The sequence below is a fragment of the Eriocheir sinensis genome, unplaced genomic scaffold, assembly GCF_024679095.1.
Source record: "Eriocheir sinensis breed Jianghai 21 unplaced genomic scaffold, ASM2467909v1 Scaffold169, whole genome shotgun sequence".
NCBI lineage: Eukaryota > Metazoa > Arthropoda > Malacostraca > Decapoda > Varunidae > Eriocheir > Eriocheir sinensis.
In genome coordinates, this window is record NW_026111061.1 from 429,562 (window position 1) to 445,815 (window position 16,254).

General features: G+C 40.6%; 1 long non-coding RNA gene across 3 annotated transcripts in view; it reads left to right on the forward strand.

The window, feature by feature from the left end:
* Positions 1 to 16,254, forward strand: part of LOC126990483 (uncharacterized) — a 164,916-nt gene that overhangs the window by 63,685 nt on the left and 84,977 nt on the right. For all 3 annotated transcript variants that reach the window (XR_007744407.1, XR_007744406.1, XR_007744408.1), the window contains one exon: positions 8,674 to 8,740. This is a non-coding gene — a long non-coding RNA (uncharacterized LOC126990483). The remainder of the gene's footprint in view (positions 1 to 8,673; positions 8,741 to 16,254) is intronic.

Consider the following 16,254-nt stretch of genomic DNA (forward strand, 5'->3'; position numbering starts at 1 on the left):
CGTTTAGCGCCACCAGCAAATACGCCTAACGCCCGTTGCAAGCGTTTGGCAATGAAAGGGTTAATCTTACCATTTATGAATCTATAAAATAGTTTAGGTTGTTCCTTGCACTCTTCCACAATATCCTTTTCATATCCCTTTTCTTCTTCCTTCTTTATTTTCACGTATTCATTTCTCGATACCTTAAAAATCTTCTCTATTATTATTATTACTTATTTATTTATTTATTTTTTATTTATTTATTTAATTTTTTTCCCCCTCAGCACACCTTGCATCAAACCAGCCCCTTTTTTTTTTTTTTTTTGTTTTTTTTTTTTTAGGCCTGTATTCTGGTACAAACTTCTTAACCCATGTTTTATATGCCTCCATAAAAATATCATACTTTTCTTGCACTTCACTTGTTCCCATTAGCTCATCCCAGTCCAGCTCTCCGTAATATTTCCTAAGATTTTCCACGTCTGCCTTCCTATAGTTTAACCTTTTCTTTAATATGATTCATCCTCTTCACTTCCTTCCTCCTCCATTTCTATCTCTATGAGTATGTGGTCACGCTTTCCCAGAGGGCATCCGTACCTTAATTCATCCTTCAAGTGTATTCCTCTTGTTAACCCCAGGTCCAGTCTCGCTGGTTCATCGTCACTTCAATATCTTGTGTTTTTCTTCACCCTTTGCATCATCAAGTTTTCCATCATCAATCTTAACAATCTTTCCCCCCATGCCATATCTCCACCACTGCTTTCAAACATCTCCCAATCTACCTCTTTACAATTAAAATCACCAACTAATACGTAGTACTCTTTTGTTTGCCTTGAGTATTCTACTTAAACTCTGAATGGTATCTTCAATCATGATTTCATGTTCTTCTTTACTCCATGAGTTTGTTCTAGTTGGTACATACGCTGTTGTGATCGTCATCCTTTCTCTGTTTTTGTTCTCCAAATTTACACACTCACTATTTCTGCTTTTCCTTCTCCTTATACTACTGATTTTACTAATAACTCCTTCTTTGTCATTATCATCACTCCTCCACCACCTTTGCCCACTCTATCTTTCCTCCATACATTGTACTTTTATCAAACACTATTTGGATGTCTTCATTTAGTTTAGTTTGTTAGGCATACTATCATTGGCTCCTTCTCTTGTAGGTAGTCTTGTAATTCCAGCTTACTAGATATTAGTCCGTCTACATTTGTATACATTAGGGATGTACCAATACCAAACTTTTCACCGATACCGATACCCCAATATTTGACCGATACCTGTGCACTGTTTTATTTATATATATATATATATATATATATATATATATATATATATATATATATATATATATATATATATATATATATATATATATATATATATATATATACCACAATTCCAGCAGCTAAAGAAGAAAAAAAAGACCCACGACTCGTTGTTCCACCATACGAGTAGGAGGGAAGAAAGCAAGGGAGGAGGCGCCTCGTGAGGTCTAGTTGACTCAGCTAGGTTAGCTTTAACTTAATTGCCATACATTTAGACTGTGAAGAAATCCCCAGACCCTGGCAGCTTCCCCCGTTGCGGGGCGACTGTCTGACTGACTGAGGCAGGCAAATGAGGCGAGTGGAGGGGCTCCGCCAGTCCCGAGCCGAAGCTAATGAACCTGTATTGTACGCGTCCGTGGTAACAAAGGCTATACTGTATACTAAGTATTATATACTTGCATTCAAAGTAATATGAATCATCGTTTAAAGTGAGGAGAATTAAATCATGGAAATTCCAAACCATATAATAGACCTATCATGATACTAGATAATTACACTTTTCTAATACTTTTTCAACAATTTAAAAAATACAATTTCTATTGAACAAAATTATTTGCAACGAGTGACATGCGACGTACTAAACTCCTTCAAGTATCGATAATATCGGCAGAAAATCAGCCAATACCGATACCGATACTCTTAAAATGTGCCGATACCACCGACGCCGATACCAATACATTGGTACATCCCTAGTATACATCACATTCAATCCCTTTATTGTGTTGATCTTGTCTAACTTTCGTTCTCTTTCATCTTCTCCCTTCTGTACCACTTTCTGACTCGATCTCCCATAACTCTTCAAAAAACACCACTTTTTCCTCTTCAGATCTTACATTATTTCTGTCTTTTGCCTCTGTTAGTAATTCATTCCATTTCTCCCTTTCTTCTTAATTTCTGTGTGTGTGTTCACCTATTTGTAGTCTACTGGGCCCGAGCTAAGCTCTAATAGTCCTGTCTCCATATCTACATTCATCCAGCCTTTCCTTCATTTGTTGGACACTGCTCGCCTCCACCACCTCTTCCCTCAAGCTCTTCCATGTATTTTCCTAGTTGTAATTTGACAGGGCCTGGGCTTACGCTCGTGTGGTCCCGTCTCCGTATCTATAATTATCCAACTTTTCCTTGAAACTTTGCACACTCATCGCCGATACTATTTTTTCACTTAATCTGTTCCAAACCTCTAATGCTTCTATGTGGAAAACCAGGGTTGGCACTTTAAACCAATAAAAAACCAGTGTTTTAAACCAACTAATAAAACCATTTTTTTTTTCTTTTGTGTGTGTGTGTGTGTGTGTGTATCTTTGTTAGTTTCATCAGTATTGTGGTTTTAACTATATATAAAATCTTAATTATGTACAGCAGGGTTGGCAGTTTAAACCAGGGGTGTCAAACTCAAAACCCTTCGAGGGCCAATTCATACTCTGAAGTGCCGTCATGGGGGCCAACAAGGGTAGAAAATACATTGACAAGATTGAAGTTACCGTGATACCGCGGGCCATTTATGACTATCCCGCGGGCCATGAGTTTGACACCCCTGGTTTAAACCAAAAACCCATCAATAAAACCAGTGGGTTTTTTTTAATCTTTTTTAGTTTCATCAGGTATTGTGGTTTTAATTTTTTATTATGCACAGTCATTTTACTAACACCAGGATGAAAATGTCAGTTGGTAAACTCAAATCTCTATTCAAATGCTGTAACTTCAAAGTAACTGAAAACATAATTTGGTACATTATATAAATAAATATATTTGCCACTTCACTATACAGCAAATAAATTGTTTCAAAAAGATCCTTTCCAACCATGCTTACAGAAAAATACTGGTAGCTAAATTATGTGTAAATATATATGTAGTACAATACTTATTCATACTTACTGTTTTCTGAAACTTACTGAGCAAATGCATATAACATACAGTACTGCACTAAGCCACAGAAATCAGGTATATGTAATATATAATGGAGTACAACAAATTTATATTAATTCCTACAGAGCAGTTATGTATTTCATACAGTACTGCACTGATCCATACACACACACACACACACAAAAAAAAAAAAATGGTAGTTAAATTTCAGTGGCATACAGAACATTTATATTTGTAATATACAGGTATAGAAAGCAAAGAGCAAGTCTGTATTACTGAGCAGTAAGTGCATCACTGAGAAACCCAGCTTAACCTTGCATTATATTTTCCATAGGCCCATTTGAGCTGGGGCTATGATAGAAACAACACGAACAATACGTGTTATGCGGTGATCAGGAACTTTAGGTCCTGAAACGGTACCAAGAGGAACGGTACCCTCATCTGATGTGTATAATGCTTTTTTTTTTATGTTTTATTCACTAGATATATCATAGAATCTGGTCAACGTCTTTGACTTTCAGCACCTTATTATGAATATAAATGAAATGATATTAAAAACACCCCTGAATATACCAAAAATTATGCCAAATGAGGTTAGGCATAAAACTAAATTTCCAGTATGCCAACCAGGCCTGGAATATACCAAATTGGCATAATTATGCCAAACCTGGCAACCCTGGTGGGAAGGGAAAGAGTGACTCACGATTCTAGTCATTCAGAGCTGCAAGCTGCGGTCGGGAGCAAGGTGCAAAGTGATAGTGTTGTGTACCGGTAGTGTATTACTGTAGCAGCGAGGTAAAGTGTAGGGGCGGCATCGTGAATGCAGTCATCACCGAGGGGGGGGGCGGGGCACTGTCCTGGAAGCTGCAATGGTAATCGTCTCCTGAATAATTGCCAGGACCACTATTCTAATGATTTTCAGTCCTAGTGACTATTCTCATTAATAACTCGGAATAAGTATTACTTAGGTTCTAGCACAGTAGATATTAGCTGCATGCTGTCCATGTTGCATGGTGACACTGCCGTCTGTGGACTGTAAATTGTACACACGTACAGTCTGTGTATGCTAAGGCGGCCATTGTTGTTCAGTCATCATAACAGTGCCCCTAACTCCGGGGAGTGTGATGCAGCGGCAGTATGTGGTGCGGGATATAGCCAGGAAAGCCCCCCCCCCCCCCTCCCTCTCTCTCTCTCTCTCTCTCTCTCTCTCTCTCTCTCTCTCTCTCTCTCTCTCTCTCTCTCTCTCACACACACACACACACACACACACAACTGTTTTTGTAGCATTCAATTGGAAAATTGGAAGAGGTCTTTCATGTTTTACTACTCTTTAACATTGCAATTAAAAATCACGTTAGAGAAGCTGCATTTTGCCTCTTTTACAGACTGTATGAAGATCAAATGAATATATTGCTAAATCCATCTCTAAATCTATCTATAACTCCTTCTCAAACTCATATACGTATATACGGATAGAATTACTGGAATAAAAAAAACTGAAAAGCAAAAAAAAAAAAAGAATGTGTTGTTTAAACCCCCCCAAAAAAATGGTTTAATTTTTTTTTTTTTTTTTTTTTTTTTTTTTTTTTTTTTTTCCCAGACCTGTGGAAAACTATACTTTTTTGAGTCACTCAAACAGGCTCCTTTATTTAGTTTATTTCCATGTCCTCTCAGCCCCTGCATTCTCACAGTAGAGAAGAGATCCTCTCTATCCACCTCATCAAATTTATTTACCAACTTATGCAGTGTGATCAGATCTCCTCTCTCCCTTCTTTGTTCCAGTGACGTCAAGTCCATCTCCCTCAATCTGCCTTCATACGTCATATTCAAGAGTTCTGGGACCATTTTAGTTGCAATTCTCTGCATCCTTTCCAACTCTCTGATATCCTTTTTGTGAGGCGACCACACAACTGCAGCATATTCGAGTTTTGGTCTTATCAGTGTTGTTATTATTTTCTTCATCATTTCCTTGTCCATATAATGGAATGATACCCTTATATTTTGCTTCATCCTGTAGGTTTCTCTAAATTACTTGTTTATGTGCTTTTCTGGGGATAGTGTGTCTTGCATCGTTACTCCCAAATCTTTTTATTCATGTACCACCTTAAAGTTTTCTTCTCCCATCCTGTATATATGTTTTCCTCAGTCTTTTTTTACTTCTCATTTCCATAACATGACATTTATTTGCATTAAAATCCATCTCCCATAACTGGCTCCATCTATACACACTATCCAGGTCTTTTTGCAGTTCTTCAGAGTCTTTCTCCTTCTTCACTTTTCTTATTAACTTTGCATCGTCCACAAAAAGGCTCATATAACTTTTTATACCCATCGGCATATCATTATTATATATTATGGACATTATTGGTGCCAGAACTGAGCCTTGATTTCTCTTCTCTAATCACCGTTCTCATTTCTCTTCCTGTTAAATAATCCTTCATCCACTGTGTGTGTGTATTTACCTAGTTGTAGTTTTACAGGGCCTGGGCATTATGCTCGTGTGGTCCCGTCTCCGTATCTGCATTTGTCCAACTTATCTTTAAAGCTTTGCACACTCCTCGCTGATACTATATCCTCGCTCAGACTGTTCCAAACTTCTACATTTCTTTGCGGGAAGCTATACTTCTTTGTGTCTCAAGCATCTCCCCCTTCTCAATTTTTTACTGTGTCCTCTTGTATTTCTGCTTATGTTTCCTATTGTTAGTAGCAGTTCTTCATTATCTACTTCATCTATTTTGTTTAATAATTTATAAATTTGGATTAGGTCTCCCTTTTCTCTTCTTTGTTCCAGTGTTGTTAAGTTCATTTCCTTTAATCTTTCCTCGTATATTAATCCCTCCAACTCTGGGACCATTTTTGATGCCATCCTCTGTATTCTTTCTAGTTTCTTTATATGCTTCTTCTTATGGGGGGACCACACTACCTCTGCATATTCTAATTTTGGTCTAATCATGGTAGTGATTAGCCTTCTCATCATGTCCTTGTCCATGTAGTTAAATGCTACTCCAATATTTCTCACCAAGTTATATGTGTCTCTAAAGATCCGATTTATATGACTCTGGTTGATTATCATCCCTCATCACTACTCCCAGATCTCTCTCTTCATGCACTTTTTTTAATGTTTCACCATGTCCCATTTTGTATATCCAGATTGGTCTTGTTTCACTTTTACCCATTTCCATAACATGACATTTTTTCACATTAAATTCCATCTCCCAATCCATACTCCATTTCCAAATTTTGTATAGGTCTTCTTGCAATATTTCACAATCTTCTTTGTTTCTTATATGTTTTTGTAGTTTAGCGTCGTCAGCAAATAGGTTTATGTAGCTATTAACTCCTTCAGCCATGTCATTTACATATACCAGGAAGATTATCGGTGCTAATACTGAACCCTGTGGTACTCTGCTTTCTACATTTCTCCATTCTGATTTTATGTCCTTGACCACAGTTCTCATCTCCCTTCCCATTAGGTAGCTTGTCATCCATTTTTTCATATTTCCTTTCAATCCTCCTTTATTTTCCAGTTTCCATAATAGTCTTGTATGTGGAACTTTGTCGAAGGCCTTTTTTAAATCTAGATAAATACAATCAACCCATCCATCCCTTTCCTGTGTTCTGTCTGTCACTCTTGAGTAAAAACTGAGTAAGTTTGTAACACATGATCGGCCCTTTTGAAATCCATGTTGTTTGCTGGTAATTAACTTATGCTCTTCTAGAAATTTAGTCCACTTTTTCTTTATTATTTTCTCACATATTTTGCACAAAACACTTGTCAGGGATATGGGTCTGTAGTTTGAAGGTTCATCTTTCCTTCCACTTTTATATATGGGGACCACTTCAGCCCTTCTCCACTCATTGGGCACTGTACCTGTTGCTACTGAGCATCTTATGATGTCGTATATTGGAACAGTTAATTCATCTCTACATTTTTTTAAAATACACCCAGAGACTCCATCCGGTCCTACTGCTTTTCCCTCTTCTAGTTCTCCCAGTAATTTATAGATCTCTTCTTTGTTTACCATAATCTCTTCCATATGAACTTCTATTTTATTCTCTTGTGGCTCAATAAAGATTGTTTCTTTGGTGAAGACTTGCTGGAATTTTCTATTTAATAACTCTGCCATACCTTTAGGGTCATTGACTTCCACATTCCCGTCTCTCAGTCTTTCTATTGTTTCTTTCGGTTTAGTCTTCCCATTTATAAATCTGTAAAACAACTTGGGCTGTTCTTTGCATTTTTCCACAATATCCTTCTCATATCCCTTTTCTTCTTCTTTCCTTATTTTCACATATTCATTTCTCGCCATTCTGAAGTCTTCTTTGTTTCTTTGATTCTTCCTTCTTTTTAGTCTTTTCCATGCTTTGTCCCTTTTTTCTTTTGCGTTTGCACATTTGGCATTAAACCAGTCCTTCCTACCCTTTACTTTGGGTCTGTATACGGGTACATATTTTTTGACACCGGTGTTATAGGCTTCCATAAAGATATCATACTTTTCTTGTACTTTATTTTTTCTCAGTAACTCATCCCATTCCACTTTCTCGTAAGACTTCCGAAGGTTTTCCATGTCTGTCTTAATATAGTTTAGCCTGTTTGATTTGTAAGATTCGTCCTCTTTAGTAACCTCCACTTCTGTATCAATCTCTATGGTTACATGATCACTCTTGCCCAGTGGACATCCATACCTTAGTTCATCCTTGATGTATATTCCTTTTGTTAGTACTAGGTCCAGTCTTGCCGGTTCATCGTCACTTCTATATCTTGTATGTTCATTCACTCTGTGTGTGTGTGTGTTTTTATTTACCTAGTTGTGACATACAGGAAAAGAGTTATGCTTGCACTGTCCCGTGTGTGTGTGTGTGTGTGTGTGTGTGTGTGTGTGTGTGTGTGTGTGTGTGTGAGAGAGAGAGAGAGAGAGAGAGAAAGGAGACTTGTTTGAAAGACAGAGAAGTACAGTTTTCCACACAGGAGAGTGGATACATGGAATGGACTCAGCAAAGACATTGTTGAAGCAGGCAGTGTCCATAAAATGAAGGAAATGCTGGACAAATATTGATTGGGAGACAGGACTGTCCGAGCTTGAGCTCAGGCCCTGTTCACTACAAATAGGTAAACACACACTGAGGAACTTTGTGATGGCAGAAGGAGGCATAGGACTTTGAGTGGGGGGAGTATGAGGAGGAGGAGTAGCAGCAGGATGTGGAAAAGTATGAAGAGCAACAGGGATCAGGGCGAGGCAAGGGTGATGGTGTAGGCAGGGCAATGGGGGAGGGAGGGGAGGGGGGAGAAAAAACTGAGTACTGGGAGAGTTGTCGACCAAATACCCTTTAGTACATGGTTGACTGAACTGAACTGAACATATCACGGTGCAGGGACTGCTCTTATAAATGCATGATAAATATTTACCATCATATATAGGTATCATAATATTGCTTTACCCATTACCTTATTTACATTAATGATATAAACAGATTTACTGTTATTGGAATATTTCCACAGGAGTGTTGGAGGCAGCGATGTGCCCAATGATACTGCTCATCAAACTCTTAAGTCTCTGCTTGTTTTGGTGAGTGTTATGTAGGATGGAGTGAGAGTGTGTGTTAAATGTGTGTGTGTGTGTGTGTATTTACCTAGTTGTAGTTTTACAGGGCCTGGGCTTTATGTTCGTGTGGTCCCGTCTCCGTATCTGCATTTGTCCAACTTTTCCTTAATGCTTTGCACACTCCTCGCCAATACTACATCCTCACTTAGTCTGTTCCAAACCTCTATATTTCTTTGTGGGAAGCTATATTTTTTTATGTCTTAAGCATCTTCCCTTCCTCAATTTTTTACTATGTTCTCCAGTGTTCCTGGTGGTAATTCCTTCTTTTAGTAGTAACTCCTCGTTATCTACTTCTTCCATTTTGCTCAATAATTTATATATTTGTATTAGGTCTCCCCTTTTTCTTTGTCCTAGTGTTGGTAAGTCCATTTCCTTTAGTCTTTCCTCATATGTCAATCCCTCCAGCTCTGGAACCATTTTTGTTGCCATCCTTTGTATTCTTTCTAGTTTCTTTGTGTTTCTTCTTATGGGGAGACCACACTGCCTCCCCATATTCCAACTTTGGTCTGATCATAGTGGTAATTAATTTTTTCATCATATCCTTACCCATGTAGTGGATTGCTATTCCTATATTTCTCACCATGTTATACGTATCACCGAATATTCGATTAACATGACTCAATGGCTGTTTATTATCTGTGTGTGTGTGTGTGTGTGAGTGTATATGTGTTAGTGTGTGTATTTGGTCAATCTATATTTGTCCAGCTTTTCCTTCATCTTATGGACACTGCCTGCTTCAACAATGTCATTGCTAAGTCCATTCCATGTATCCGCTCTCCTGTGTGGAAAACTGTACTTCTTTGTCTTTCAAACAAGTCCCTTTTCTCAGTTTCTTGCTGTGTCCTCTTAGTTGCCTCCCCCTTCATCATTTCTATCCAACACGTTCATTCCACTTGTATTCCTGCACAATGCTATCAGGTCTCCTCTTTCTCTTCTTTCTTCCAGTGTTGGTAAGGCCAGTTCCTCTAATCTAGTCTCGTATGGCAGGTTTGATAGGTCTGGTACCATCTTAGTTTCAATCTTTTGGATCCTTTTGAGTGTCCTTGTACTGAAATAGTCTTACCTCGGCTTTCGAGTTTAGTTTGTGTTGGAATTTTGCTTGCACACCAGAACACTCGTAAACCAAAACTAATTTTCCCATTGAAATTAACCCCTTCCCAGCGGCAGGGCAGATGTAAGTACTACCAAAAAAAAAAAAAAAAAATCTGTATGGACGCTGTCGACTTTCATCCATACCTGTATATATACAGTCAGCACCACTGAAATTGGCGTGAGCAGTTTTTTGCCACACGCCGTGGCATACACGTGAACAAAACAATAGAAAAATTGTATTTATGGGGTACTTACTCTACCTCTAGTACTTTGTCGCGTATCCCTTCTTCATGCAGCTCTGGAGACGTCGGGGAACGGAGAGGGCAAGGTTCTGGAGGAGGTTGGGGGACAGGTTTGCCCAGATGTCTTGCAGCTCGGCGATAAGATTTGGTATGCTTGAAGTGTTGCGACCCCGTAGGTGGGCTTTCATCAAAGCCCACAGGTTCTCGATGGGGTTAACCCCTTCAATACGATGACGCCTACGTAGGCGTCATGAAGCCCCAGTAGCATATACGATGACGCCTACGTAGGCGTCATATTTCTATTGTTTCTTCTTCTATTGACTTGTCCCGTACTTTGTGTTGGTTACTAAGTAAAGACGCCGTATGCTGTCCTTGAAATCCTATTGCTCCTCCCACCATCCTTGTTCCCACCAATCACAAAAAATGAGCTACAGTATGCACCGCCTTCTTCCCGCCTTGTGTCTAAAATTAGGAAGTCTCATTGGCTCTCTCTCTCTCTCTCTCTCTCTCTCTCAGACACCGAGGCGCCGACCAACGTTGCCAGATTGTCGTACTCGGCCTCCTGTCTGCCAATTTCCGACCCAAAAATCTGCCTCCTCGACCCCAATAATTGCCTTCATATACAGTTATCATTAGAATGGTTAATTATTGGTGTGTTTTGGCAATAGTTATGGCTCAGAAACCGGTAAATACGAGGCTACGAGTATGATAATCTGGCAACGGTGGCGCCGACACCATCACGTCTCGCCCACCTCTCTCTCTCTCTCTCTCTCTCTCTCTCTCTCTCTCTCTCGCTGATAATTTCTCGACATTCTTCCTCCTCTACACAATCATCTGCTTTCTCTATTTCTTTCCCCCTTGCCCCTTTCTCCCCTTTCTTTATTTCGCTTTTTTTTATTTATTTCGCGTTGACGCAATTTATATTATGCATAGCAGGTATATGTTGACTCGTCGTGTATGCTGCTTTGCAAATACGGGATACATGTAATGAGGGCTTTCAGCAGCATAATATACGGAGGCGACAAGCAGATACATGCCGGCTCAGGTTTCCCGCGCGCGGCCAAGCACACTGTATATCAGCCAGGCGGGCTTTTTGAACATCCGGCGCGAAGGGGTTAAGATCAGGGCTGTTACCTATCCAGTCCTTCACGTAGTCCACACCAACAAAGTCCAGCCAACCAAGCACTAACTTGGACTTGCGAGCCGGTGCACCATCGTGCTGGAATACCTCACTCTGACACGAGTCGAAACAGTCCTCAAGGTGGTCAGCAAGGAGCTCCAAGTATCTCTCCTGATTCACTGTGACATTTTTGGGTAACACCACTAACTTGCCTATGTCATGGTACCCAAAGGCACCCCAAACCATGACATAGTCGGGGTGCTTGACCGTCCCTTCCGTGTACTTGGGCAGGCAGGGGTCTGTGCTGCGGTGATACCTCACCTTACCTCCGCGGTTGCTAGTGACAGTAAAAATAGCCTCATCCGACCACAACACTTTCCTCCACTTTTGAAGGTCCCAGGCCAGATATTTCTTGCAAAAAATCTTCCGATTTTTCCTCTGGTGGTCAGTTATGACGGGCTTTGTGTCTTGTGGTAGAGGAAAGAGAGGTCGTCGTGCAGCCACCGCTGGATGGTTCTGACAGACACGTTCTGCAGCAGTGTCGGGTTCTTCTCCAATAATTCCATGCCAGTAATGCGAGGTTCAAAGTCCACTTGACGCTGTAGGAGCTTCAGGGTCCTACGTGAAGCCTTACAGACACCCCGAGGCCTCTTCTTAGGAGGCTGTGGATCGGTGTCTCCCACCTCACGGCACCTCTTTGTCCACCGCTGGACGCTTTGCAGTGGAAGTCCGGTGATAGCTGAGATTTTCTTATTCTTCTTTTCTCCCTTCACCAGGGCACTGATGACTGCCAGTTGGTCCTTTGTCAGGTCCTTTCCTAAGCCCATTGTCCCACAGAAACCACAATTCCCACGCGTGGTCAAGGGCTAAAACAGTGTGGCGAGAGAGCAGAAAAAAACAGATCTGCTCACACTGAAAGCGTGCGGGTGACTAACGCTCTCAAACCTCATGATGTCATCAAGCACCTCTCCCGCCTACCACTAGTATTCACGCCAATTCTCCTGACGAATTTGAACCAAGGTGTAGAGGGTTGGTTTGTTCCACACCATTGAAATTGGCGCGACCACTTTTGCGCCAATTTCAATGGCGCTGACTCTAGATTCCCCGCAAGTGGGCATTCCAGATTGACGTCTATGTATTGACTCTGCCACAAAACTGAACAAACATTTGAATCTATATATAGATGTTATTTAAGTTTGATTGGTTATATGCAGTGGTGGACACCGATCACTTTTTTGCTGTTCCGATCCCCGATCATCCAATCAGTTTGAGCAACTGATCCGATTCCGATCATCCGATCATTTTTTTAAGTACTGCTGTTCCGATCATCCAATCATTTTTTTAAGTACTGCTGTTCCGATCATCCAATCATTTTTTTAAGTACTGCTGTTCCGATCATCCAATCATTTTTTTAAGTACTGCTGTTCCGATCATCCAATCATTTTTTTAAGTACTGCTGTTCCGATCATCCAATTATTTTTTTAAGTACTGCTGTTCCGATCACCACTTCCGATCATCCGATCATTAAAACTTATTATAATTACTATTATTTTTTTAAATAATAATTACAAGAACGTCTATATATTGATGCACCGACAAAAAGTCCCAATTTCGAAACATCTTTTGGATGTAAATCCCATTAACCCTTAGGGTACGGGTGGTGATGTATTTCTCTGGATGCTGTGCACGGGGAAAATTTAGACATTTAAAAGAGGTGGAAATGGTGTCTTTCTTCTTTGTAATATTTGCATATTCATCTAGTATATATGGTGGTGTGATAAAACTTATCTCTTAATAATAACAAAAAAAGTTATGACAGCCAAAAGTATTGCGCATTTTCTCGTGGACGTGACGCGTTGCGTGGAAGCACCACACACACACACACACACACACACACACACACTCTCTCTCTCTCTCAATGTCACTATATCAAGGTTCCAGAGTTGGGTGCTGTAATGGGAAGGGATAACAATAAACAAGATAAATGGTTAAACACCAGTTTACTTTAAGTAAAGTAGAAACCCCAAAACAAGCCTCTCAAAACTGAAGTCTCCAACACGAAGGCTTCAGCACACCGGACTCAGCAATGATCCTTTGCACGGCTTCTTCCACTTCTGGGCGTCCCGTCCTCTGAGTGGCAATGACGAGGCAGCACAGCTTCGTCCTTGAAGTGGTGTAGACGTGGTAGACGAGGGAGGCGCAGGAGGAGAAGGGGCGTCAGGTTCACGGCAGTAACGGGAGTCCAAGGCGTGGAGAGGAGAGAGGTAAGGCTCCCAGAACGAGCCCACGGCTTCTGAGTTAACCCGAGTGAGAGCAGGGCTGGAGCCAGAGTAGAATCAAGTGTTCAGAGTGAAGCCCAGCTGCTGTCTGACAGTGAAGGCGCTGGCAGCCCACCAAGCCGCCTCCCACAGAGGGTTGAGCAGCCTCGGTGGTTCGTCGACCAAGGCGTCGAACGGCTATAGGCAAACGAGCAGCGGGAGTGTAGCAGGTCGTTGCGGCGCCTTGGTAGTTGTACGGCTTCATGGCGAACAAGCAGCGGGAGTGTAGCAGCTCGAACGGCAAGATGCGGGCAGGTGGCAGGAGTGCCCCAGTCATTCGCCTGCTAAGTTGGTAGATGCCCTCACACACTACCATAGCAGTCATCAGTCACTGTCACCTTGATTCGCCCGCGCTCTACCTCCGCCCGGAGCAGAGGAACTGCTTGACGCGTCACGAGACATGACAGATGTATTCTGAACAAAAGTGGAAAATGATCTGTGACTTTCAGCAGGGCGCGCGCTGAGACGAATGAGTGTGTATGGATGCCAGATGCCTCCACCATTCTTCTGAGTCAAGAACTGGTTGTATATTTGAAACGTAGGGAGTGTAGAGTGTGATGATTATATATGTGATCCCCGTACGGGTGGGGCGTGTGGTAGCGCACTTATATATACAGTCGCCATAATGTAAGGGTTAATGGCTCCCAGACCTAAAAAAAAAATTGTTATATAAAAATCATTTTCTATGTTATTTTATACAGAATTAACCCATACAGTACCGGCTGATTTAAATATTTTTGGCTTGCCCAGTACCGGCTTTTATTTTATTTATTTATTTATTTATTTTTATTTATTTATTTATTTTTTATTTATTTATTTATTTATTTTTATTTTATTTATTTATTTATTTATTTATTTATTTATTATTATTATTTTTTTTTTATTTTTTTTTTTTTTGCTTAAAATGTTCCATGTGATGGAAAAAGTGGAAAAAATAAGAAAAAAACATGTCATAGACCTACTTTTCACAGGAGAACTCCACGAAGTGTTACCACGGTGTGGCTGGAAATGGCCCCTGTACGTGATCAATGGTTTATGGAGGATTTGACAAGTGATGGAGGCCAGGTAGCCCATTTTTGTTGCACACAGGTGTAGAATACTCCAGAGAGCACCATTTCATGGGGTATAAGTGTGGGATTTTCTGAATTTTAGCTCACTCGTACACATAATACCTTACACAAACAGTACTTTCTACAATCAAAAACATTTTACAGGTATGTGCACTTTGTTACTGATCTATTTTCTATAAACTAAATGATAAATGGATTGGTAATTGTTTCTCAACCTTCTCATAATATAACTTCTTCTTCTTCCCAGCTTTTCCCTATTCGGGGTCGCCGTTGTGAATGAGCCTTCTCCACGTATTTCTGTTGTTGGCCATCTCTGGGTTTAAATTCTTCTCCCTTAGATCTCCGTTTATGCTATCAATCCACCTTCGTTTGGGCCTTCCTCTTCTTCTATTTCCCTGCACTTCCATTTCCATGACTTCCCTTCCTACATGATCTTCCCCAACTCTTCTTCTCAAGTGTCCATACCACCTCAATCTTGACTCCTGGATTTTCTTGGAGATTTCAATTACTTTCGCTGTTCCTCTTATATATTCATTCCTAATTCGATCTCTTCTGGTGACTCCTACCATCCATCTCAACATCTTCATTTCCGCCACATCCATCTTCTTTTCTTCGTTCTTCTTCAGAGGTGCTGCTTCAAGCCCATACGCCATTGCAGGTCTGACCACTGCTTTGTAAACTTTACCCTTCACTCTTACTGGTACCCTCCTATCACATATCACACCAGAAACTTTCTGCCAGTTATTCCAGCCACATTGGATCCGGAAATTCACTTCTTTTTCCATCTCCACTGTCTCGTCTACCATTGATCCCAAGTACTTAAATGTTTTCACTCTCTTCAATATTTCACCATTTAGTCTAATTGTGGCCTGTTGGTCGCCACTTGTATCTGTTGTGAAGTATTCCGTTTTGGACCTACTAATCTTCATTCCTCTGCTTTCCAAAGCAACTCTCCATTCTTCTAGTTTTCTTTCCAGCTGTCTTCTCTCCTCTGTCACCAAGACGATGTCATCAGCATATAATACACACCAGGGTGGTTCCTCTCTGACATTTTCTGTAATGACATCGAACACTATATTGAAAAGTAATGGACTTAGTGCCGATCCTTGGTGTAAGCCGACTTTCACATGGAAACTGTCAGTTGTACCAACCGTACTCCGAACTCTAGTTGTAACATTCTTGTAGCATTCTTGGACAATTCTGACATACTTTTCTGGCACTCCTCTTTCTCTTAGGCTTCTCCATACTTCTTGCCGTGGGACCCTATCGTATGCTTTCTCCAAGTCAATAAAAACCATATGTAGTACTTTCTGCTTTTCCCGATGTTTTTCCATATTCTGTCGAAGTGAGAAAATTCCGTCAACCGTTCCAAGTCCCTTCATAAATCCTAGTTGTTGCCTACCGATATGTACCACCTGTCTCAATCTATCATCCAACACCCTTTCGAATAGTTTAAGGGTGTGAGACATTAGTTTTATCCCTCGATAGTTCTCACAGCCCTGGATGTCTCCCTTCTCTTTAAAGATCGGTATCAGTGTGCTTTCTCTCCACTTTTCTGGTATAACTTCCTTCTCCATTATTCCTCTGATCAGCTGGTGCAACATGTCAACTCCTTCTCTTCCTAAGGCTTTCCATA